Source organism: Equus asinus, chromosome 15, assembly GCF_041296235.1.
Source record: "Equus asinus isolate D_3611 breed Donkey chromosome 15, EquAss-T2T_v2, whole genome shotgun sequence".
Lineage (NCBI taxonomy): Eukaryota > Metazoa > Chordata > Mammalia > Perissodactyla > Equidae > Equus > Equus asinus.
In genome coordinates, this window is record NC_091804.1 from 42,979,856 (window position 1) to 43,003,613 (window position 23,758).

A 23,758-nucleotide genomic window follows, 5' to 3' on the forward strand; every position below is an offset into this window, starting at 1 on the left:
GTAGACACAGCTATGTGGATTATTTACCTGTAGAAGTATGTTTATAGCTGTATCAGAAGTTATCATTTCAAATGTCAACAGCGACCAGAAAGAAAATGTGAGAGAGAGGGCTGAAGGGAAACTGGAGTGAAGTGTGAGAAGCCCAAGACTTGACAGCTCTTGACATGAGATTATGGGCTCCATGTAGGAGATTTCTTGATTTTTTTCCAGAGAAGCAAAGGATTTGAGTCCGTATATAATATCTTCTAGTTTATAACTATTGGAAGTTAATTTCATTTAAAACCAACAACAAAACAGTAATGCTGTGGGCCAGATAAGATCTGTCTATAGACCCCATCCTGCCCGCAGCCACACATTTGCCATCTCTGGTTGATAAACCTTCATAGTCATCAATGTATAAAGACACCACAAACAAATACACATGAGCATATGTAAACACTCTCTCTGACCACCTACTCTGTTCACTGCATTGTGCTAGGGACTGTGACCTGTACAGAGAACTAGGATTCATGTGTTTCTCCTTTAAGAAGAATACATTCATGAACTCTTGAATGGACAACAGTTAAATAATGCAAGTCATGCATTGTGGCTGCAAACAACATGCAAAGAGCTTCACATCTGGAATGAAATCTGTAAAACCAAGAGGAGCTGGGTTAGCATGAGAAGAGTAGGGTAGTTTGAAACTGCCTGATTTAAACACGTAGGATGGTTGGATTTAAAGAGGGGGAAAAGCATGCCAGTAGTATGATCTATACCAAAGCAGCCCAGATTATTCCCAAATGACTTATGCATGCAGTGCCCTGGAATTTTAGAGCAGGGATCAGCAAAACTTTCTGTAAAGGGCCAGGTAGTAAATACTTTAGGCTTTGTAGCCTGCGATGGTCTCTGTTGCAACAACTTAGCTCTGCTGTTGTGATGCAAAAGCAGCCACAGGTAAAACGTAATCAAATGGGTACGGCTGTGGTCCAAAAAAGACCCGTATTAATGGACACTGAAATTCAGATTTCATGTAATTTTCACATATCATGAAATAGTCTTCTTTGCTTTTTCCCCCAACTATTTAAAAATGTTCTTTTTGAACTAATGCAGCATGGTTTCCGTAACTCCATATGCTTACCAATTCTGGATATTGCAATAGAGATAGATAAATGGGTGAATGGATAGACGAGAGGATGGGTGAAAGATAGATAGATAGATAGATAGATAGATAGCTGTAAAGTAGAATTCAAGTCACTTCAATCCTACAAGGCAACATGTCGTTGCATTAAAGTTGTGTAGCTATCCCATTAGATGCCTTTAAACATCTGAAGAAGTTCTTCCAAGATTACCTTATTGGTAAAACCATCAATTAGCATAAGTTGTTTTGCACTTGAAAGGCGGGTTCTGCACACACACGTTTTTCCATTTACAACCCTCTCATTACTTTCGCTAAAATTAATCAGGAATATGATTAATTCGTTGAGATCATCCCTTTGCAAATTTAACTGGAAAATAATTTTTGCTCTTAATTTGCTGTATGCTTAATGAGTTCTACAAAATGAATGTGATTTTAAAGCCACAACATCCTGTTTTAGGTGGAAATGAGTAAGCTTCAAAATGGGATCTGGCTTTCAAAGAGGTTAAACTGGGGATGGTGAAATGCTGAAACTCAGTGCACTTGGATCAATCCCTGATTAGGGGAGGAAAGAGATACCAGGTTAAAATGAAACAAATGAAACTGGCCTACCCTCCCTGGCTTACAGTTTTGAGTTTTCTGGTGATTGGATCCACACAGATCTGGCTATATTCTCATCTAGGCATTGCCTTTATGTCACTGCTGGCTTGGTTCTCTTGAGGGAGCCAGCGTCACAAATGGAGAAAGATGGCGAAAATAACCTCTGGGTTAGCCTCATTATTAGGAGGCCCTAACCCACTGTAAGCTGCCGCTGTTGTGAAACTTCCAAGACCACAAATACAGACAGAATGCCTCACTGTGGGACCCACGCCACTGTGAAGTTGTAATCTTGAGTGAATTTGTTTGGATCAGACTTGTGACCCTGAGTCCCAGAGGTCAAAAAGAGGAGATTTGTTGATCAGGGAATAAAATGATAATAATAATAATAATAATTGTGGTAGGCTGAATAATGGCTTCCCAAAGATGTCCACATCCTAGTCTCTGGAGTCTGTGAATGTTACCTTACATGGCAGAAAGGTTTCTGCAAGAGGTGATCAAGTGAAGGCTCTTGAGGTGGGAGAGCATCCTGGATGATCCAGGTGGGCCCACTGTAATCACCGGGGTCCTCATAAGAAGCAAACAGGAGGCGTCCTCAGACAGAAGGTGATGTATGATGGAAGGAAAGAGCAGAGAGAGAGAGAGAGAGATTTGAAGATTCTAGGCTGATGCCTTTGAAGGTGGAAGAAGGCGACGTGACCATAGAATGTAGGTGGCCTCTAGAAGTTGGAAAATACAAGTAAACGCCTTTTCCCTTGGAACCTCCAAAAGGAACCAGCCCTGCTGACAACTTGACTTTAGCCCACTGGAACTGATTTTGGACTTCTGGCCTCCAGAGTTTTAAGAGAATAAATTTGTGTTATTTTTAGCCACTAAATTGTGGTAATTTATTACAAGAGCTGTAGGAAACTATACAATAATAATAAAAATGTATCATATCTCTACTCTGTAACAGGCAACATTTTAAAGAATTTCTTTATACTTTCTAATCCTCACAATGACCCTTGGATTGAAGGCCCAAGGCCACCAGCTTGGCAGTAGTGGGGCTCAAATTTGGAGGAGGCGTGCTGAGATAACCCCACTTTATGCCTTATCTCTGAATCAACCCCTAAACATGTTTTCTTTGCCATGCATGAGATTAGCTCACTGCCATTCTAAAAACTCCAAATTAGTGGCCAACATTTAAAAATTAAGAGGTTTCACATAAAACTCAGACTTCTGTATTATCTTGAAAAGTGAAAAGATCTGGCAACACTCTTCTCGCATCCCCACATGGCAACAGTCAGATGTGTCCAGTAGTGTCTGCCCTCTTTAGATAGAATGGGGATCCTCACATCTCCACAGTCTCTGCCTCTCTCTGTTGTTACTCTCAGCCAGTGGTCCTTCTCTGGGCAGTGGCTACCCATGCTGTGGCCAATTCATGTGTTGCCTACATTACTACATGTTTTAACTTTTTGTTGCTGTATAGCAAAGTACACAAACTGTACACTATAAAACAGTACACTGATTATCTCAAAGTTACTGCGGGTCAAGAGTTTTGACATGGCTTACCTGGGCCTCCAGCTTCAGTTTCTCAAGAGGTTAAGATGCTCCAGTCTCATCCCAAGGTTAGACAGGGGAAGGATCCACTCACAAACTCACGTGGTTATTGATGGAATTTAGTTCCTTGTGGCTGTAGGATTGAGGGCCTCAGTTTTTGTTGACTGTTGGATGGAGGCCATCCTTAGCTCCCAGAGGCCACCTTCAGTCCCTCGCTGCATGGGCCTTCCCAACAAAGCCGCTTACTTCATAGAATCCAGCAAGAGAGTCTCCTTGCAGGGTGGAAGCCACAGTCCCACGTATCATAGTCATGCAAGTGACATCCCATCTCCCTGTCATACTCTGTTGATTCAAAGCAAGTCACAAATGCTTCCCACAGTCGGGGAAGGGGACAGACACACAGGGCATGAACGCTGGAGGAGGAATCCTGGGAGCCACCTTAGGGTCTGTCCCCACACTGTGCAAACTTCTGGAATAATATTTATTTGGTGCTTTGATTTTGACTTTTAAATATTTTTCCTACTTTGTGGTGTTTTGCTAATGATACCATTTGGTTATTGAACATCTGCTATATGCCAGGCTCTTTAGTAATAGCAGCCACTACCATTTATGAAAACTTCTACAATATACCTGACATTTTACTTGCTTTTTCTCTAATCACCACAGTAACTCTGTGAGGTAAATTCATTCATTCATTCATTCTCATTACTTTGTTCGTTCGAAAATGTTTATTGAGGACCGAATATGCTCTGATAATGTGCTCTAGGATATAGTGGTGATCAGACAGGTGAGGCCCATGCTCCCATGGGGCTTACAATTCAAGACAGTATTACTGATGACCCTTGGCCTGGAAGGAATCACTCTCTCTTTCATATAGATGAGAAAACTGACGCTCAGAGTGGTCAAGTCACTTGCCTGCAGCCATAGAGCTCATTGCCACTGGAGCCAAGAATGTAGGATTGTTCTATCTGGTTCCTAAATCTCTGCATCTGGCTACAATACCTTTCTCCCTTGAAGAGTTTTAAGGCTTTTTGTGTCCCTCCTATGTCTCTACTAAGAATAGTCATAGTGTTTTCAGATTACCTTGAATATCAGAGTACTTTTCAGAAATATCTATCAACTTAGAGTATATCTAAAAAAATCACTGTTAAAGAAATCCCGCCTTTTTGGGTAGTTTGGGCACCTGGTCGCAATCTCGTATTTCATAATTCCTCTCTCACCTCCTTGCTTTTTACATTCAGTGTGTTATTCATCTTCACTCTAAAGGATGCTAGAACAGGGAGTGGGGTTGGGCCTGGAGTCCCGGGGAGGGACTCACTGTTGAACGAGATGGGGCGGCAAGCTTGTTTGCCATCAGCTGCCAGCTGCAGCCGGAGAAGCTGCAGGGAGACTGTGGGGACAGCTCGGGGCTCCCTTGAGCAGCTAGCTATTTTTGCCACCTTGGAGATCAGTGTCTATGACAAAGTCTAATTTTGGAGCAAGGAGTGGCGGTGTGTGGGATGTTCCTCATTCCACGTCCGGGCCTGTCACTTTTAGAATTTCCTTCAAGGCAAGCGCGATGAGGTGGAGAATGACTGCAATGAAGAAGGCTCTCTCGGGGGCCGCAGGGTGACATTTAGGCTCCTGGGTGACTTCTCCCTCATACCCTGGAGCTCTGACTGCACACAGGTTTGAGAGTGAAATCTGAACGACACTTTTTCACTCTTTCCACTTCATCTCCTCTTTTTTTTTGTTCGTTTAATTGATAGACTTACTTTCGAACTTAGTTTTGCAAATAAAATTTGCTAGTGAATTTGTAGAATTCAAGTGCAATTCGTCCACCATTCTGGAAGCCAAAATCATTTATCTTCAACCTAATTTAGAAAGCAATATGCTACGCAATTTTTTTTTTAAATATAGAGAAAAATCAAAGAAATCATAGAATCGATTTCATTACTATTCAGATGCTGAAAGAGACCGTTGCCTGCTGGCGTTTTCTATGTATAAATACTCTTTTCACAACTCAACATCCTCCACTGTCTCACACCAAAACATGTTTTTACCTCTTCTGCTTATGGGTTGATTGGGTTAACCTATAGATTTTTTTTTTTAATTGGTGTACTGATAAAGCAATTATTGGCTTTGTCCCCTTCTGAATTAAACCCTTTTTATATCCTGGTCTATTAATTATCATTCAAACTTCTTTTATCAAACACCTATCTATTGCTTGCAAAGCAATATGGCAGGTCTTATGGAGAACATAAAATAAAACATAAAAAAAATCCTTTGCATTTTTAAAGGAGCTTCAAATTTAGATATGGAGTTATGATTTATACCCTTCACATACGCAGCAATATAGTTCTGTGAGTCCAATTGATTGTGGTCTCATTAGAGGGCAATTTGTCCGTATTTATCAAAATTAAATTCACGCATCTCTTTTCTGAGCAATAGTCTTTCTAGGAATTTACCCCGAAGATAGACTAGCAGAAGCAAAGATGGTGAGGACACAAGTGTCCCTGGGGGGAGTGGTTCTTTATTCTTACACTAGATGTCTAACCAACATTTGCTGAGCCCTCCTCTCCACGAGGTGCTGGGGAAATGACTCCGGAGAAGAGGTTCCCATTCTTGGGGAGCTTATTTGTAATAACAGAAATAACTGGAGACGGCTTCAGTGTCCACCCAAAGGGGATAATTAGATGAATGATGGCAAGTGATGTCACAGGAAGTATACAAGGCAGCTCAAGAGCATGAAGAGAGTCACCCTCAGTAATATCAAAGGTGTGTGGAGTAAATGAGGAAGAGGCAGCACGACAGGCCCACACGCACTTTGTAAGCACAGAAAGTGAACTTCCGGTGGGATACACACCTACCTGGGAATGTTGATTACCCTTGGGGAGCAGGACTGTGGTTTGAGGGTCTGGAAGGGACTGTATGTCTTTCTCTTCCATTTAATTTCTTTTAACCATGGCTACATAATTATATTTGTAGGAACAGAAACAATAGTTGAACTTCTGGCATATGGCAAACAACTGTTGCCACTGGTGGGGGAGACAGAGGATTCCCTCACTATGAATGCATAAAAATGTGTGATAAGAGATACTGATTTAAAAAAATATGTGTTGTGGAGCTTAAAAGCTTGATAGGGAAATTTCCAGGCGCTAGAAATGGGGTTTCCAGTAAGTGGCAAGGGCATCTTTCTGGAGAAGGTTATGCCTGAGCTGAGTTTTAGGATGATCAACAGTTGCTACGTGTTACTGATGGTGATGATAATGTATCTGACATTTATTAAGAACTTGCTATGTGCCAGGCACTCCTCCAGGCACCAGACATGTATTAACATTTAATCTTCAACATGACTCTATTGACTTGGGAACTAATATCCATTTTTATGGCTAGGGAGTTCAAAGTGTGGACACACAGCTAGAAATGATGGAGCCAAGATTTAAATCCAGGTGTTGCTGGCTCCTTGGTCCACACTTTAGAAACCGTGCTATCCTTACTCAGCTAAAATTAAATTAACTGAGTTAAGCCACAAAGCACTTCTCATGAATTCATTAGAAACTAAAAGAGGCTGAGTGGGATTAACCTACATCTAGGAATAGACATTTTAAGACAGACTAAACTGTTTGTTCAGACACGATAGATACTTCTGCAACTTAGCCTTCTCCCATAAATTTGCTGTGACTTTTGTTTCTGTATATTAGGGGGGAAAAGTCATTTTCTGAGCATGTTCTTTTCAGTCGCTTATAACAACATCATAACTTGCACCGTGCAATGGTGTGTTTTCATAGTTCTTTCAGCTGATTCATAAATGCTGCTGTAAGCTCCTGTAGCCTTGCCATGGTCATCGTTTAGCTGGTGGCTGTGCCTCTACCGGAAAAGGAGACAAACTGAATGTTGCTAACAGGTTGTAGCTTTGTTTATAAGCTATAAAACTGGTATTAATACTTGAGATGGTGGCTCCGTAAGTAGGCTGTAAGTTGAAAGCCTGATGGTGGCAAGACAGCAGGTCGTGACATAAACTGAAGATGTTCCCATGAGGGCAGAGGGTGCATCTGGTTGACCATATGGGCCATGGGGAGTAATGTAGTTTTCCCAGTGTCAATCATGGCAGAGAGGATAAAGATAGGAATGGTGATGAGGAGTGGGAGATGAATGGAGTCAGTTCAATACAATTTCTAATCTATTTTGAGAAGTTAGGAAATAAGTGCTTTATCCATCTCCACCAAAGGTTGACATACATTTTCTGCAAGGGCCAGATGGTAAATACTTTAGGTTTTGGTTCCTGCTGCTGTTTCTCTTCCTCCTCCTCCTCCACAACCTCCTCCTCTTTCCCCTCCTCTTCTTTTTTACTTTAAAAATGTAAAAACCATTCTTAGCTCTGGACCGTACAAACACAGGCCAGCAGGATTTGGCCTGCAGGTTGTGGTTCACTGTCCCCGCTCCACACCCTGGTTTGTAGGCATTAGATACAAATGCAATTATTTTACCCGTCCCTGCCCGCCAAGCCACGTGGATTCACTTTTTCTCCTAGGAGTTTGCTGAAGGCAAAGCAATAATCTCAAATACCTTTCAGTAAAATCAGAGGCCACTTATGATCTTAACCAGAATCACTCATTTTAAGAGAGACCATAGGCATCATTCAGTAGGGGTTCCAGCTTTTGGCTACCCCAGCAGACACATGCTCTGCCTTTTGTGGCTTTTTTTTCCCCATAATATTAAAGTGTTGGACGTGACCAGAATCTGATAACCCGAATGCAGCATGGAGAGGGCATTCAGAGGTGGCGCCAGGATGGATGGTTGTCACCAACTATGAAGCTTTTAGCATTTGGGGAGATACAGTGAGTTGTTTCTGCAGAACTGGAAATTAACCACTTAGTAGGTTCCCACCCAAATACTCATTGACCTGTCCCAGTATGAAAAATGCAAATCCTCCTCCATTATGCAACTAGCAAGGGGGAGGGGTAAAGTTATCCATTGGTTCAGCTTCAGGCAGTAAGAAATCTTAGGCCGATGTGTCAAGTGGCCAGACCAGGGAGAGGGAGTTAAGATCACCAAAGATTTAGAGGGCAGGTGTTGTGGGCTCGCACATGCACTCCACTTTTTGTTTGGTCTACGAGGTATTGGCACAGATGATATTTTTAAAAAATTAAATTAGTTCCCCATGTTTAAAATGGGAGGTTTCACACAAAATATGTAGTTCTATCTTTTGACAAAATGAGAATATCTGGTAACACCGTGCCTACCTGGGTTATAATGGAATAGCGACTACCATTTTGATATGGCGAATGGTCTTCAGTTTTTCATAATTCTTGTCATTTCTTGTTGTATTGACAACCAGGAGGTTTTACTCATTTATGCTACCTGCACAACCCGTGTTGGCATTCGGTTTGCAATCCCTAGTTTAGGGGAACAACGCATACCTCTTGTGCTTTATATTTTTGCCAAGATATTTATTTCCCTGACATGGCTTTCCATTGAAGATTATGGCCATTTCCCTGGTAGCAAAAGGTGGCAGTTACTGGGGAAAATGTCGGGGTAGATGTCCATCTGGGAGTTTATGATAGAAAATGCAAAACGTGTGTAACCATGAGTATACATGGGGCCACGGCCGGCTGTACAGTCAACATGTTACAGACAAGTAAACCAGGCTTTCGTAGTTTTCATTCAATAAGGCAAAAATTGCATGGTGAGCTTTTAAAGGCTCTGTTATGTATCATCAGAAGGGTGACCGTAGGAACTTTTTTCCCAGCTGGGACGTTTTTGAGAGTGAAAGTTTAACCCTGTTTAGAGCAAGACTGGCTATGTCATTTGCAGGCCCGGTTCAAAATGAAAATGCAGGGTCTCCTGTTCAAAAATTAAGATTTTCAAGACGGTGATAGCACAGCATCAGACCAAGTGTGAGGTCCCTCTGAGCATGGGGCCCTGTGTGACTGGCCCTGATTAAGAGTTATGTGTAGATAACAGATGTAAACCAGGCATGCTGGATTGTAGAGTCACCCTAAACCAGTGGTTCTCAATGGGTAGTGGTTTTCCTACTGGGAGACATTTGACAGTATCTGGAGTGATTTTTGGTTGTCAACACTGGGTTTGGGGGAAGGGGGTGAATGTGCTACTGGCATCTGGTGGGTAGACGGGTGCTGCAAAGCCTCCTACAATGCACGGGACAGAAAGAGTGAACTGGCCCAGAAGGTCAATAGCAGGAGGTGGAGAACTCCTGGCATGAAGGTAGGGCAGGCCCTGCTGGAAGGCTGGGCCAGAATGTGATGGGCTAGGCTGTCTGGGGTTGCATGTCGCTTCTGAGCTACACGGCCCAGCCTCCTTTTCCCTTGTTTATTTCATATGTCATGCGTGGGTGATAATAGGGTGTATGACTCACGATGTTGTGTGGTCCACATGAGCAAGGACACGTTAGGCACTGAGGAGGGACATAGTAAGATTCAACAAATGTGGGCTCTTGTAGTGAATCCTTTTTACTCGCACAAACTGGTGTGAGCTGGGCTGGGAGAAAGATACTCACCTTGAAGCAATGGGGATATGAGGGATATAAATGGGCGCACCAGGCCTCTGGGGGATGGGGCTGAGCACTGTTGTTTGGTGTTTTTTAAGACACTGATGGTGTTCATGTGAGCATGACAGTGTCAGATTATGAGGTAAGGCCCCTGTCTTCTCTGTGGGCTCTGGCAGGGCCTAGCACTCAGCAGGACTCCATAAATATGCACAGTTATACCCGCTCTGCAAAGCGAAGCACAGGAAAACGAAGTACGGCGTATCTGCGTGGCCTAGACGATCTGCCCACCAACCCGCCACTCCAGAGTGAACCTAAGACAGGAGACACAAATCGTGCCTTCGCTCACTGGACTCCGTTCCAGCATACGTGTGCCATCTTGTCACTAAAGCACCTGTTTCTATTGAGTTTGAGCCATTGAGTTTAAAGGTTCAACGTGACCTTATGGGATTTTTGCCTTATGCATTAGCTTCAAAAGCTGACCTCTGAGTAAGTGGCCATTCCACTGGAGGCTCTAAGCCACCAGAGGGCAGGGACTAGGCCCCATGTGTCTATAATAAGCTCATGGCCTGGCACAGGGCTTAATAAAGGTTTGTCAAATGAACAAAATAAGGATTGAATAGATAGTTTTATGAGTGCAGAGAAAAAGAAAAATGAAGCCAGAATACCCAATCCATTCCCTCCCAAGGCCAAAACAAGGTGCAGGTTCCAATCGAGTCCGCTTTAAGAGGCCTTGGCAAACAGTCTTTGAGGATATCCATTTCCATGTACAGGCGGGGAGAGGATTTCCTTAGCAAGGAGGCATAAAAAGTTATCAGAAGCAAAGGGAGCAGTGATTTTGTTTTATGCATGTGGCTGAGAATTCAGATGGCTCTGAATAAATTGATGCAAATCACTTTCATTCCCCGTGAAAATAACCGTTTGAGTGCATCTGGTGCTCAGCATAATGCTGCACTTGGAAATTTGGCCCCAAATGGTTGATTTCACTAACAGTCTGCTCTATCAAAGCCGCAAGTGACAAAGGAGGCATTGTTTTAGCCAGAGTTCTGCTCACCAAGTCGTGTCTCCACTGCATTTTTTCCTTAATAGGAAAGCAATCTTTCTCTCCTACTCGCTTTTTCTTTACTTCTCTCTCCTTTTTTTTTCTCGTAACGTTCAAGAAGTAAGCCCCTGCTCTATTTCCTTGACAGTTCAATAATATTCTGTGATCTCTTGTAACATTTTGATGATAGGAGTACCCATCATTTTTTTCTCCATGTGTCAGAATAAGGGAGAGGAATTGGAGAAAGGAAAGATAGCTCGTTGGGTGTTTCATGCCAAACATCTGTCAGAGCTGGAATCAGGGCCAGGCAGCCCGTGAGAGCAGGTTTCATTAGGCCGCCAGGGGAGACCACGTTTGGCAGATAGTTAATTTCCACTTGAGAGAAGGCCCCTGGGACAGTGGGGTTCCAAGGGTCTGGTGGAATCACTGGTAGATTCTGTTCCTCAAGATGGCGGGGGTGGCATTCCCATATCCTTGCAGCCTAGATTTTCGACCGGTTGCCGTTTCTCTAAGCTTTGGAAATAAAATTCAGCTTCATTTTATCACTATGAACAGGATATGAACCTATTCTTAAAGGTCTTCATAACATCCTCAACACTTCCTGTGAAAAATACACAGAATTTTGATGTGAACTTTAGCTCTGGAGTAGGAGGCCGGGTCTTAAATCCTGGCTGGGCATCCTTACCAGCTCAGTGTCCTTGGGTAAGTCACTTCGCCACTCTGAGCATTTGTTTCCCCCTCTCTAAAGGGAGGATTATATTACTACACACCTTGCTGGGTGGGGTAAGGCAAGTGATTTCTTGACATAGTGCCTGTCACCTACTCAATACAAATCAATCTGAGCCATTATTATTATTGACTTATAGTAGAAGAGGATGAAATGACAAGAGGATGGAAGATTATGGGGGTTTCTCATTCACTTAATGATTCATTCGTTCAGTCAAGTCAATCAATTTGTCCATCAGTGTTTCAGTGTCATTCACCCACTTTTTCTTAAGTGCCTACCTTGTGCCAGGAATCCTGCCAGGCACTAGGTCTATGAGCACATACAAGGAATCTCCTCCGCCTGCAGGAAGGAAAGCTCTGCTTAGAAGAGGATCTGCTGTCTTTTGTAGAGGAAGGAGCGCCATTGTGGAGGCAGATGGTGACGCGAGCCGAGCTGAGATTTAAAGCCATTCTTTATAAAGTCCTGGGGAGCCGAGGAACTGTGTTTTATTCATTTTTAAGTTTCCAGCCCCTGGCATAGTGCATGACTTATAGATGACGCCCAGAGTATATAAATGGATGCAGTGAATGAGTGAATGAACCAAAGAATGCAGAGGGCAGAATTCATTGGAAGGGGGAAGGGAAAAGGCAGGGCCATCAGGCAGGGAACGTGTAAGCAGAAAACCAAGTTAGGAGGCGCGGTGAAAGTGAGGGATAATTAGAGTTGGAACGAGCGGCTCCAGCTGGCTCTGTGCTGAGCGTCTTTGTGCTTTATTTCGTTTAATTTTCACAACTATCCTTGGAGATAAGGATTGGTTTTTGAATCCTATTTAATTTATTTTTACATAGACCCATGTATGTAACATTTAACTAACCACAAAAATATGATCATATAGATGGTTATTGGTATGTATTTTTTTTCTCTTCGCTATTTGTATGCATCTCCTTCCCTCCTTTCCCTTCATTAGCGACTCCTAAATCTTGTTAAGAAGTTCGCACTTATCTTTCCCTGTTTTCCTCTTTACCCTTTGAATCCTATACAGAAGTCTATGTATACATATGCACATAGATAGACACACGCACATAGGTGTATACACATGATCAGTATTTGGGGGTCATCGTTGGTTTTACAAAATTGTAATCACATTGCACATTTTAAAAACTACCCCCCGGTTTTCTCATTCAACAGTAAATATAAATGCCTAATGGACATAGTTAAAAGTTACATGGGATAGGTCTGAATCAGGGGTTGGCAAACAACACCCCACAAGCAAAACCCAGCCTGCACCTGTTTTTGTAAGTAAGCTTTTATTGGAACACGGCGTCGCCTGCATTGAAAAAAAAAGAGTTAATTAGTTGGTGCTAGAGACTGTATGGTCTGCAAAGCCATTTGCCGTCTGGCCTTCGACAGAAAAGTTAGCTGACCTTGGTCTTATTCATGCTTTTTAATGGCTGCATAATATTTCAGGGTTTTGAAGTAACATTAATGTATTAAGCCATCTATGGAAATATCAGATGTTTTTTGGCCATTAATAAAAAATACTACACTAAACATCCTTGTCCACATGCTCTTCTATACTCTTAACTTTATTTTACTGAGTTTCTGAACTTAACTTTATTTAACTGAATTTTCCAAACTCATGAGTAGGATTCTGAATTAAAGTTTGTAAGTATTTTTAAATTTAAATAGGTAGTGTTGTATTGCCTTCCAACATCCTGGAGTCCTGTGCCTTTCAGTGACAGTTTCATTAGGTCCATTTCATAGATGGGGAAACTAAGGCTGAGTGGTTCACAACTACTAAGTGAAGAATCGGGACAGAAGCACAAAGCCCGGACTTGTGCTCATTTGGGAGACTCGGGGGAGGTGGAACCGAGGCATCTGGGGCCTGACTGTGTGTGTGTTTGTGGTCTGGGCGGGGCTGATAGGGTGAGGAGGCGGAAGGGGGAGACAGTGGTTCTCTGCCTTCAGGAGCATCAGAGTCCCCTAAAAGGCATACTAAGCCACAGGTTGCTGGCCCCGCCTCCAGTGTTTCAGCTGGTCTGGGTGAGGCACTGGAATTCGTATTTCTGATAAGTTCTCAGGTGATGCTGATGTGGCTGGTCCAGGCAGCACACTTTGAGAACCACTGCTCTAAAGTGACTCTGAGAGTCTGGCTCCTTGGTCCTTAGAAGAAATGGAATGGGAGCTAGAGAGAGCACAGCATGGGACACATGCTTTGATGCTGTTTATACATACAAAAATTCACAGTAAAACTTGAAGCAATCGTTCAGAGATTATACCATTGTACTGAGAACAGAAGTGTCCATTCAGGCGTCATTCCCTAATTGTCTAATTATACTGGACATCAACCGGTCTTTCCATGTGTATCCGCAGTACATGTTCACCAGGTTTTGTGTGTTTAGGAAAGCAAGAACAAGTTGTTAAGCTCTCTCATTGCAGAAAGCCAGATCCTTTAAGAGGTCATTCCTGCTCTTAACACAAAGGAGATCGCACCTGTCCAGCAGGTGGAGGAAGAGCGGGCGCAAGAGCCGCTGTGCAGACCTCTGGACACCTTGAGAATGACTTACCTCTTTTTGTCAACAGCGTGGTTGCCCCACAGCGATTACAAAAGTTGTTCGACAGCATGTGCACCTCTGTTCCAGAGGAATTGGTTTCTACCACTTAGCAGAGCAATTAGGATTTTAAGCAGCGTGTATTGATTAAGCGAGCCTGCTTCATCAAGAGGAAGGAACCCCAAAGAATGCAGCAAATGTAGTTATCTCAGTAAATTACACCCAGGACCGAACCAAATAAGATATATTTGCTAGAACTTTACCAGGGTGTTTGAGAAACCTCAGAAATGTAGATTTGCCAGACTTGGTGAATAGATTGCATGCTCCACAAACACGTACTTGATTTTTATGTCTTTTTTTTTTTTAAAGTATTGTCTAAGACTACTATTCTCTTTCAAGGGAGACATTTGGTCTGAATTTTGTAGGAATAAACCTAACATTTTAAGATTCAGTTCAAAACGTTTACTATTCATGAGATATTTCGAGTACTTGTCTCTGGTTAGGGATTTGAAATTATGTTTGAGCTTCTTTGAGAATGCTTTTCTAGTCTCCTTTTAACTTCCCTCGGTTTTCATTTTCTTGTAAGTGTCATTTGGAGAAGACTGAAGGGGTTAGGGCTGGGGTGAGGGGTGGACCTAGGAAACTACTGTGTTTGAAGTGGGAGGATGTTTCTTCTCCGCGAGCCTGTTCTTGGGGGAGTGGCATACTCACACGTATTCCTCAGCACCTTCTTCATAGTTCCAGAGTTCTGAAACCAGTGCATGGGATGGTATGCAATTGAGGGAAGAGGCTGTGATTCATTTTGAGATGCATTAATATCAAAAGAAGACTTTTGGATTAAAAGAGTTGATTTGCACATGATATAAAATGCAAATTGTGCATAAGGATGTACAATGTGAAATAAGTCTCTCCCAGGCTTTATCGTCTTGGGCCATCAATTTACTTTCTCAGAAGCAAACACTTCACCAGATTTTTTGTATCCTTCCAGAATATATATCACTTAATAGATATAAAACTTATCTATTTATTAATAAGTTTATTCGTTCCACAAATATGAGTATTTACTTTGTGGCAGGCCCTGTTCTAGGAACCATGAGTACATCAGAGAACCAGAAATAGTTCTTGTCTTCAAGGAGCTTACTGCATTGTTATGGGGGGTGAGGCAGACAATCAACAATAGAAAATAGACGTATAACTCTCTATCCAGAGTTGGTGAATGCTGTGAAGACTGCAGTGTAAGAGGAAAGAGTAATGGAGGTTGGTTGCTCTGATAAGGTGACACTCTGGCAGAGAGCTGAGGGAAGTGAGGAGTGAGCCTTGAAAATTTTTAAGGGCTGATTGTTCCAGGCAGAGAGGACCTTAAGTGCAAAGGCCCTGAGGCAGCTCTGTGCTTTGTATGTTCAAGTACAAGGAGGCCGTGATTTTGAAGCAGATGAAAGGAGGAGAAGAGAGGTAGGAGGTGAGGTCTACAAGTAACTAGGAGCCAGGTCCTATATGACCTTGTAGCCGTGGGAAAGACTTTGCATTTTTCTTGGAGTGAGTTGGGAAGTCACTAGAAGGTTTTGAGAAAAGGGGAGATATGCTGACTTCGCTTTTGAAAGGGACACCCTGGCAGCTGTTTGGAAAAGACTAGGGGTGGGTGGGGCAAGAGTGCAAGCCAGAAGGTGTATCGGGGGCTGTTGCGGTCACCCAGGCATCTAGGTGAGCGCTAGTGACGTGGACCAGGATGGCGGAGATGGAGGCGGTGGTGAAAAGTGGTGGATTCTCGACACATTGTGAAGATTAGAACAGCAGGAATTGCCAATGGATGAGCTTCTTGTAGGACAGAGAGTGAACAAGGTAGTCTCAAAGGTTTTTTTCTTCTCCTTCTTTAAACAAAGCATCAGGTAGGCTGGAAGAACCATCTACCTAGAAGGCGAAGTGGTCAGGGGGGAAGGAGCGTGAGAAACTGTAGTTTGGGTTTGTACACGTTGAATGAGAGATGCCTACTAGGCATCCGGGTGGAGGTGGGGAGCAGACTGTTAAATACACAAGTCTGAGGTTTCGGGGAAAGACTGGAGTTACAGATGTGCATTTGAAAATCATCAGAGTGTGGATAGATGGTATTTAAACCCATCCCAGTGATGAGCTGTCTCCATGAGCAGGCATAGATAAGTCATTGCAGCCTCTTGATTTTAGAATTATTTTATATCACTTCACAAAGATCTACCTTTTTCTTTTTAATGGCTACAGATTAGTCTGTTGGATGATGGGCGATAATGTGACGGTAAGGCTGCTTTGTTTAAGAATAAAAACAAAATCACCAACTCGTCCACTTTTCTGATGTAGTAATATTTAAAAGTAATTTTTGTCGGTCTAACTTTGACATCTAAATTAAAATTAAATTTTCAAATTTATTCAAAAAGTGGTTATTGAAATAGTTGTTGATAGAGTGGGTCCCAGAATGCAAATCGTGGTTAGCAGGAAAAAATGTTATAAAGGAGATTGAGTCAGAATTTAATTACATTATCTCATCTAGTAAATTAAAAATGGTTAGGGAAATGAACAAAGTTTGCTACAGCCAAAGGATGGGCTGTGACACGGACATTAAAATGACAGTGTAGAAGATGGCAGTACTTAGGAATGTAAGATATATTCTTAATATATTAAATGAAAAAAGAGGCTGGCATAAGAGTGTATACACTATCAAGTAGTTTGTGTTGTATTTATTATGTATGCACATTTTTAAAAAGACTGGAAGAAAATATATTAACATGTTAAAATTCTCTTTGTTTCTTTGGTTTCGTTTTTTTCTAGATGACGAGTATGGGGTTTATTTCAAGTCTGCCTTATGTTCTTTTCTGTATTTCCTGAACACAATAAAAATATATCAATACTAAGAAAGAAAGAATACAATGTGTTACAAGTTTTAAAAAATAGTTAAAAAAAATCACATAAATGTGTACCTCCCCTGCTCCCTTTTAGGTACCGGGCAAAATACTTGTTGCGTGCTATCAAGTCGGCTCCGACTCCTGGCGACCCCGTGAATGAATGATATCCACAATGTCCTGCCCTCTGTGAATGAGTGACGTCCACAATGTCCTGCCCTCTGTGAATGAGTGACATCTACAATGTCCTGTCCTCTGTGAATGAGTGACGTCCGCAATGTCCGGACCTCAACAGCCCTACTCAGCTTCTATAGACTCAGGCCTGTGGCTTTCTTTCTGGAGTCAGTCCATCTCATTTGATCTTCTTTTCTTGCTGCCTTCTGCTTTGCCCAGCATCGTTGTCTTTTCCGAAGAATCCTGCCTTCTCATGACGTGCAAAGTTGGATAGCCTCAGTTTTATCATTTTTGCCCCTAGTTATAGTTCAGGCTTAATTTGCTCTAGGACCCACTTGTTTATCTTTCTGGCGGTCCAGGGTGTCCGTATAGCTCTCTTCCAACACCATATTTCACGTGAATCCATTTTTTTCTTGTCAGCCTTCTTCACTGTCCAGCTTTTGCACTTGTACGTAGTAATTGGGAATATGAGGGTGTGGATATCTTGGCCTTAGTCTCTAATGACACTTCCTTACACTTGATGATCTTTCCTAATTCTTTCATTGTTGCCCTTCCAAGTTTCAGTCTTCTCTTGATTTCTTGGCTGCAGTCTCCATTTAAATTGATGACTGAACCCAGGTAAACGAAATACTACCAGATCCAAAGATAGAGCTGCCTTGGAGAATGTAGACAAACTCCTTGGGAGAGGAGGGGGGGATTTTGATCCTCGGGGACCCTAGAGCTTCTTGGATTTTCTCCTGTTCCTACAATTGTTTCATGCCTGTAGGAAGAGCTCCATTCACGCTTGTTCACTGAATTCATTATATACCAACTGGGACCAGGCAATTACATATATTCTCTAAGCATATTTATTTATTCAATTCGATATGTGACTTTGTTGTTGTTGCCTGAAAACTCTTTAAGCTTCTGCCCTCAAGCCAGAAACACACTCCAATATCAAATGTTTAGGTTTAAAAAGAAAATGTGAATGTTCCTACTAGGACCTCATTCAGAAACTCTTGCTAAAGACAATATTTTGATTGATATAAGGCTAATTATAAATGTTGCTAACATTAATAGAACCCCACTAGTCATGTGTGTTCTTGGAATTAGCTGCAAAGTGGAAACGGTTTTGCTCTCGTTTTTTACTGACTAGATATTAAAGATACAGAAGGTAGATAACTAACCTAGCGTCATGCAATTATTAGTGGTAGATTCTAGACTTTAACCCAGATTTTCGGCCAAGTTTGAGCTCTTACCACAGTGGGAAACTTTTTTCCCAGAATGCTGATCCAATTGTGATAAATAACATTTGTGGTTCTCAAAGTGTAGTCCATGGACCAGTAAGATTGGAACCATCTGGAAACTCGGTAGAAATGCAAACTCCTGTGCCCCACCCGCATTGTGGGAATCTGCATTGTAATGAACCCTCCAGGTAATTCTTAGGCTTGCAAAAGTTGGAGAACCTCCGACACAGGGTCCAGAAAGCATAGGTAGATTAGATTTTCAAATATTATTTTAACAGGAGAGTTCGCAAGCATAGTTCAGGAAGCCAGATGGAGAACGGCAGTAACTTGAAGGGTAGTGTGAACGTGACAGCTGAGTTTTGAGTGGAATGAGAGAAAGACACACTGAGATGCTGTTTCTTTTGGAACCCAGTTTTACTTTTTCTCTCATGGACTGAATTGTCCCTTCTGAGTCAACTTTGCCCACATTTTGTGCTTAAAATATGCACAGAAAATAAGTTGGTTTATATATACTTTCTTAAACTGAGTCTACTATCAGAATTGCATGAGCCTTGGAAGTGTGTCAGGCTGAGCAGACATTCAGGCATAGACGTAGCTCTGACTCACAGCTCAATCTTATTGTCAAAACTGTGTCCTCAGTCAGTCTACAGTTGCACGGGGGCCCAGGTTGAGGGAATGGGAAATTATAATATGATTTGCATTTGCAAAGTTGCTATTGGCAGAGATCCCACTTGAGTTACTTTTAAGGAGCAAGCTAGTGGAAGTTTAAGAGTCTGATGAGGATGGAATTAGGTCTTGAAGTACTAACGTTTGCCATTGTGATGATTTGTGCTTGTTTCTGAATGGATCCAGACCGATGCCACAAACATGGCATATGGTACTCATGATTGGCTGTAGAAGCAAACAATTACATCCTGTCGTGCTGTTCAGTTTTGCAAAACACAATGCTCTACTGTAAAAACAGCTGGATTCCAGAGAAGGGCAATAGGCTGCAGTATAGTGGCTAAGACTCATGAGGGCCCTGCACTCCTGGTCTCAGACTTAAATAAGAAGTGCACAGGCAGCGAGTAAGTGTCAGTCAAACCAAGGGAAGAATACGGAGACCACAAATATGGCTGGCGGCGTGGAAGACATTTCTTCTTCTTTTCTCGCTGAGAAGTTATACATAGTGGTCATTAGAACTTTTTCTCTCCCAAGAGCATTGATCTGACGTGCCCAACATTATGAGGGAAGGGTCTTGGCAATCAGCACTTCCATGATTGTGAATATTGGGAGGTTTTTAAAAGAATCTGTGTTGTTGACCAGGATAATGATAGGGACCCTGCTTTGGCCAGTTGTCACTCAAGTTTAAATGTTACTTTCCTCTGCGACTGCTTGACCGAAGTAGCCACGCAGTAACTTGCTATATCATGCTTTTTTTTAATAGTCTGCACAGCACATACTACTATCTGATTTTATTGTTTTGGTGACAGCTTTATTGAGATATAATTTACGTACCATACAATGCCCCCTTTTAAACTGTATCATTCAGTTTTTAGTATATTCACAGAATTGTGAAACTATCACCACAATCAACTCCAGAACATTTTCATCCCCCTAAAAAGAAACTCGTCTCCTTTAGTCGCCACCTGCCTAGCATTAGGCAGCCACTGATCTGCTTTTTCTCTTCTGCATTTGCCTGTTCCAGATATTTCATGTAAATGGAATCATGTAATTTGTGGTCTTTTGGGACTGGCTTCGTCCACTTAGCGTAATGTTTTTAGCTTCATCAATGTCGTAACATGTGTCAGGATCTCATTCCTTTTCATGCCGATCCAATTATTTTTTATTTGTTTCATTTTATTGTCGGTCTCCTTAGAAGGAAAGTTCCGTGAGAAAGGAGAATTTGAGGTTAAACAAGAGGATGGATGTGTCTCTTTTCACACAGCTCAAGAGGACAACTGAAACCTGGGTCTGTGACTCCACGGTCAGTTTATCTCCCTGAAAGCACAATACTCTTTGTGCCTTCAAAACCCGATCAGTTACATCCATTGATTGAGTATTTCAGGCCTCTGGGCAGCATCAGAACTCAGGCTGGGTTAGGAAAGGAGCTGTGTGCATTCCTGCTGTTTGGGGAAAAGTTTGAGCATTGAAGTACAGGGTGGCATTTGTTTGATTTTCACAAAGCCTGGTCTTTCTTCCCTGGTGGGATTTTGAGCTAACGCTACCTATAGAAGGAATAAATGTGCAGAGCTGAGCCCCTGCTGTTGGACTGTCCTAGCCCACTGTGCGTATGTGTGTTAGCAGGTCCCCCACCCCCTCCAGCCCCTGCTTCTGCTCACCACTTGAATGGAGCAGAGCTTTATTGTCCTGTCCCCTGCAGCCAGTGACTGCGCGTTAATCTAAACTGGACCTAAAGCTTTAGCAGGAGTTCAGCCTTGGGCAACAGTGCTTCTAATTTGCTGGGTTGATTAGGATTTATTTCTGAACACTGTTCCCTGTGACCTGGGCAAAAGCAGGGTTTATTCTTTCGTTCATCCGTCCGTCCTATATTTGTTAAGCCCCTGGAGGCCCCAGCGAGGTGCTAGGGATACAGAAATAAAAGATAAAATCCCCGTTTTCCAGGAGTTCATGGCCTAAGGTAGGAGGTGGGCTGGTTTAGCGGCTATCACAAAACAATGATCAGAGGAAGAACAGAATGAGGAGATGTCTGGGAGGAGGTCCTGATGCCACTGAGGGAGAAGAGATGTCAGGAGAATGTCGAGAGGAGGTGATTCCTGAGCTGACTCCTGAAGGAAAAGTAGGATAACCAGGTGAGAAGTGGGGAAATTGGAGAGGGCACGCAGACCGCACACAGCCTATTTAGAGGCCATATTTGGCTGGCAGCCCTTCTTTTAGATTAATGGGTTGGATTCACTCGTGTGCTGGCAAATATTTAGTAAATGGCTCTCTGAAAAAAGTGTATTCACGGGCCCGTCCCAGTGGCATAGTGGTTAAGTTCACACGTTCCACTTTGGCGGCCCAGCATTCGCTGGTTCGGATCCCGGGTATAGACCTACGCACTGCTTGTCAAGCCATGCTGTAGGAGGCGTCCAACATATAGAGTAGAGAAAGATGGGCATGGATGTTAGCCCAGGGCCAGACTTCCTCAGCAAAAAAGAAGAGGATTGGCAGCTGATGTTAGCTCAGGGCTAATCTTCCTCAAGAAAAAAGAAAAGTGTATTCATGTGTACACAGAGTTGGAAAGAGATATACAGAAGCATACTATTATATAGTTTTCCTACCACATAGATACAATAGATATAAATAACATCAGGAGTATAGATTATAATAAAATAATCAGGAAGTGATGAGTTTTGAGCTATATATATATATATATATATATATATATATACACACACACACACCATACATGTAATTATTTGAATAATATCTATGCAATTAGCTGTATTATATATACACAATTTATTTAACTGTAAGTTTATATAATTTAATTTTTAATGATGGCTGTATTTAAAAAGCAGCTCGCAGAATTCCTGATAATGTAACACTCAGCTTCTGCAGGCTGGTTTGAGACAGCTCCACTCCAATATCGGTTGGATTACTTCTTCCACTCCACAAATATTTCCTGAGTGTCTACTGTTTACCAGGCACTGTTCTGAGAGCTGAGAATACATCAGTGAACAAAACAAACAAAATTCTCTTCTGGTTCTAAAATTCTATGATTTTTAGCCACTACTCTTCTAACCAGTCTTGTGCCTACGTATTTACTTTGGTTCCTCCAATTTGTACACGTGACTCCCCACTGCTGACCACATTCTCGGGTCCCTGCACGCAAGTCACATCACCTCCACATCTGTTAGCCCAGACGACATCCAGTCATCTAAAGAGTCTAACATTTAGCAGTGGCAACCAAGGACACCTGATCTGACCTCAGATCAGGTCTGACCTGCGGCCCGCTAAGAGTGCAGAACCGCTGGAAGGTCAGTGAACAGAGGAGAAAATATTTGGGATCAGACTGTGTGAGTGGCAGCTCCTCTGAGGATTCCTCTCTGACCGCTGACTCCCCTCCTCGCTCCCACTGCTCCCATTCTGTTGCCCCTTTCCTGCCGTCCCAGGGCACCTAGACGTCGTCTGTCTTAGCCCTTACCGATACTGTCTCGCAATTGATTCTCCTTATCTGTCTCCCTCAGGACAGAAGCTCCTTGAGGTTGTAGACTGCCTCAAAATCAACAAAGTCAACAAGTATTTGATGACAAGCTGAATAAATGTGCTTCCCATTTATTGATCAGGTGGTCAACCCTTGTAAGTTCATCAACTCTGGAAAAATCAGACGTTAAAATGTATATCAGCAGCTGTAAAGATTGTCTCCCATTTGGCAGCCATGGTTTTAAGATGCTGTTTGAATTGAACTAAACTAAAGTAAACATGGAGAACCAAATAGGTGCCCCTCAGTAGGTGCTGAGATACAGGAGATTTGGGTTCTGGGAAGCACGTGTCAGCTCGTCACCTCCTTGCTGCGTGAACTTGGATCTTAGACTTTTGACTTGTTAACTCGGGAGACTGGGCTGGATGCTCCCATTGTTCTTCCAACCCTGATGTTCCCTGATTCTATTAAGTTTTCCGGACACTTGCAGGATACAAAATGGATGATTTGGGCTATGATTTCTGTTCTCTGTAGAGCTCAAGGATATGTATTTAATGGAAATATGGGGACAAGTATGGGTCAGATATGGTATCCAGTTCTACTTTAACACCATTTGTATATTCACATTGAGCTCAGATGATAAATTGGAGAATGGTTCATTGAAATATTGAAGTGTGTTGGTGTAAAACCCCTTTTTAGGCAAGGGAAGGCCAGAATGGCAGGAGTTGAGTTGTGACCTTTAGCAGGAAAGGAAAATGCCCTCAGTAAACAACTGCACAGACAGAGCCTCTTCCAGCTACAGTTTAAGAAGATAAGAATGGGCAGAGGCACAGAGGGCTCCCCCAGAGAGGTGCATCGCAGCCCGCACAGCCCTTGCTTGGCTCTTGTTCACGGGCTGCACATCTACCAGCATCTACCTTTTTGGAAGAGTCCATCTTACATCTCTATAGCCTGCACTTCTGAAGCCAGCATTTCCAACCAAATGTTCCTCTGCATATTTTGTAATCCCTAGGCAACTTCCAGCCTCCAAGCTACCTTCCAAAGTAACATGACTCTGGTTATAAATGGGCGTGCATTTTGGGTGCTCTTCCTATAACCCAATTTTCCCCCAAATTTTGCAGAATGGGAGGTTTTTCAGGAATGTCTCTATCACGTTACAGCAGAAATACCTATACTTTAAAATTTTACAGTTTGGGGTAATTTCTATTTTTGCTTCTTAATATGAAAGTACTATGTTTCTTGTAAAAGGAAAAATCAAACTGTGGTCATGCATCGCTCAGTGATGGGGCTACGGTTTGAGAAATGGGTCATTAGGCAGTTTTGACATT

At 42.5% G+C, this 23,758-nt stretch overlaps 1 protein-coding gene across 3 annotated transcripts in view; it reads left to right on the forward strand.

Moving 5' to 3' along the window:
* Window positions 1–23,758, forward strand: part of DOK5 (docking protein 5) — a 152,682-nt gene that overhangs the window by 117,065 nt on the left and 11,859 nt on the right. The window lies entirely within an intron of this gene.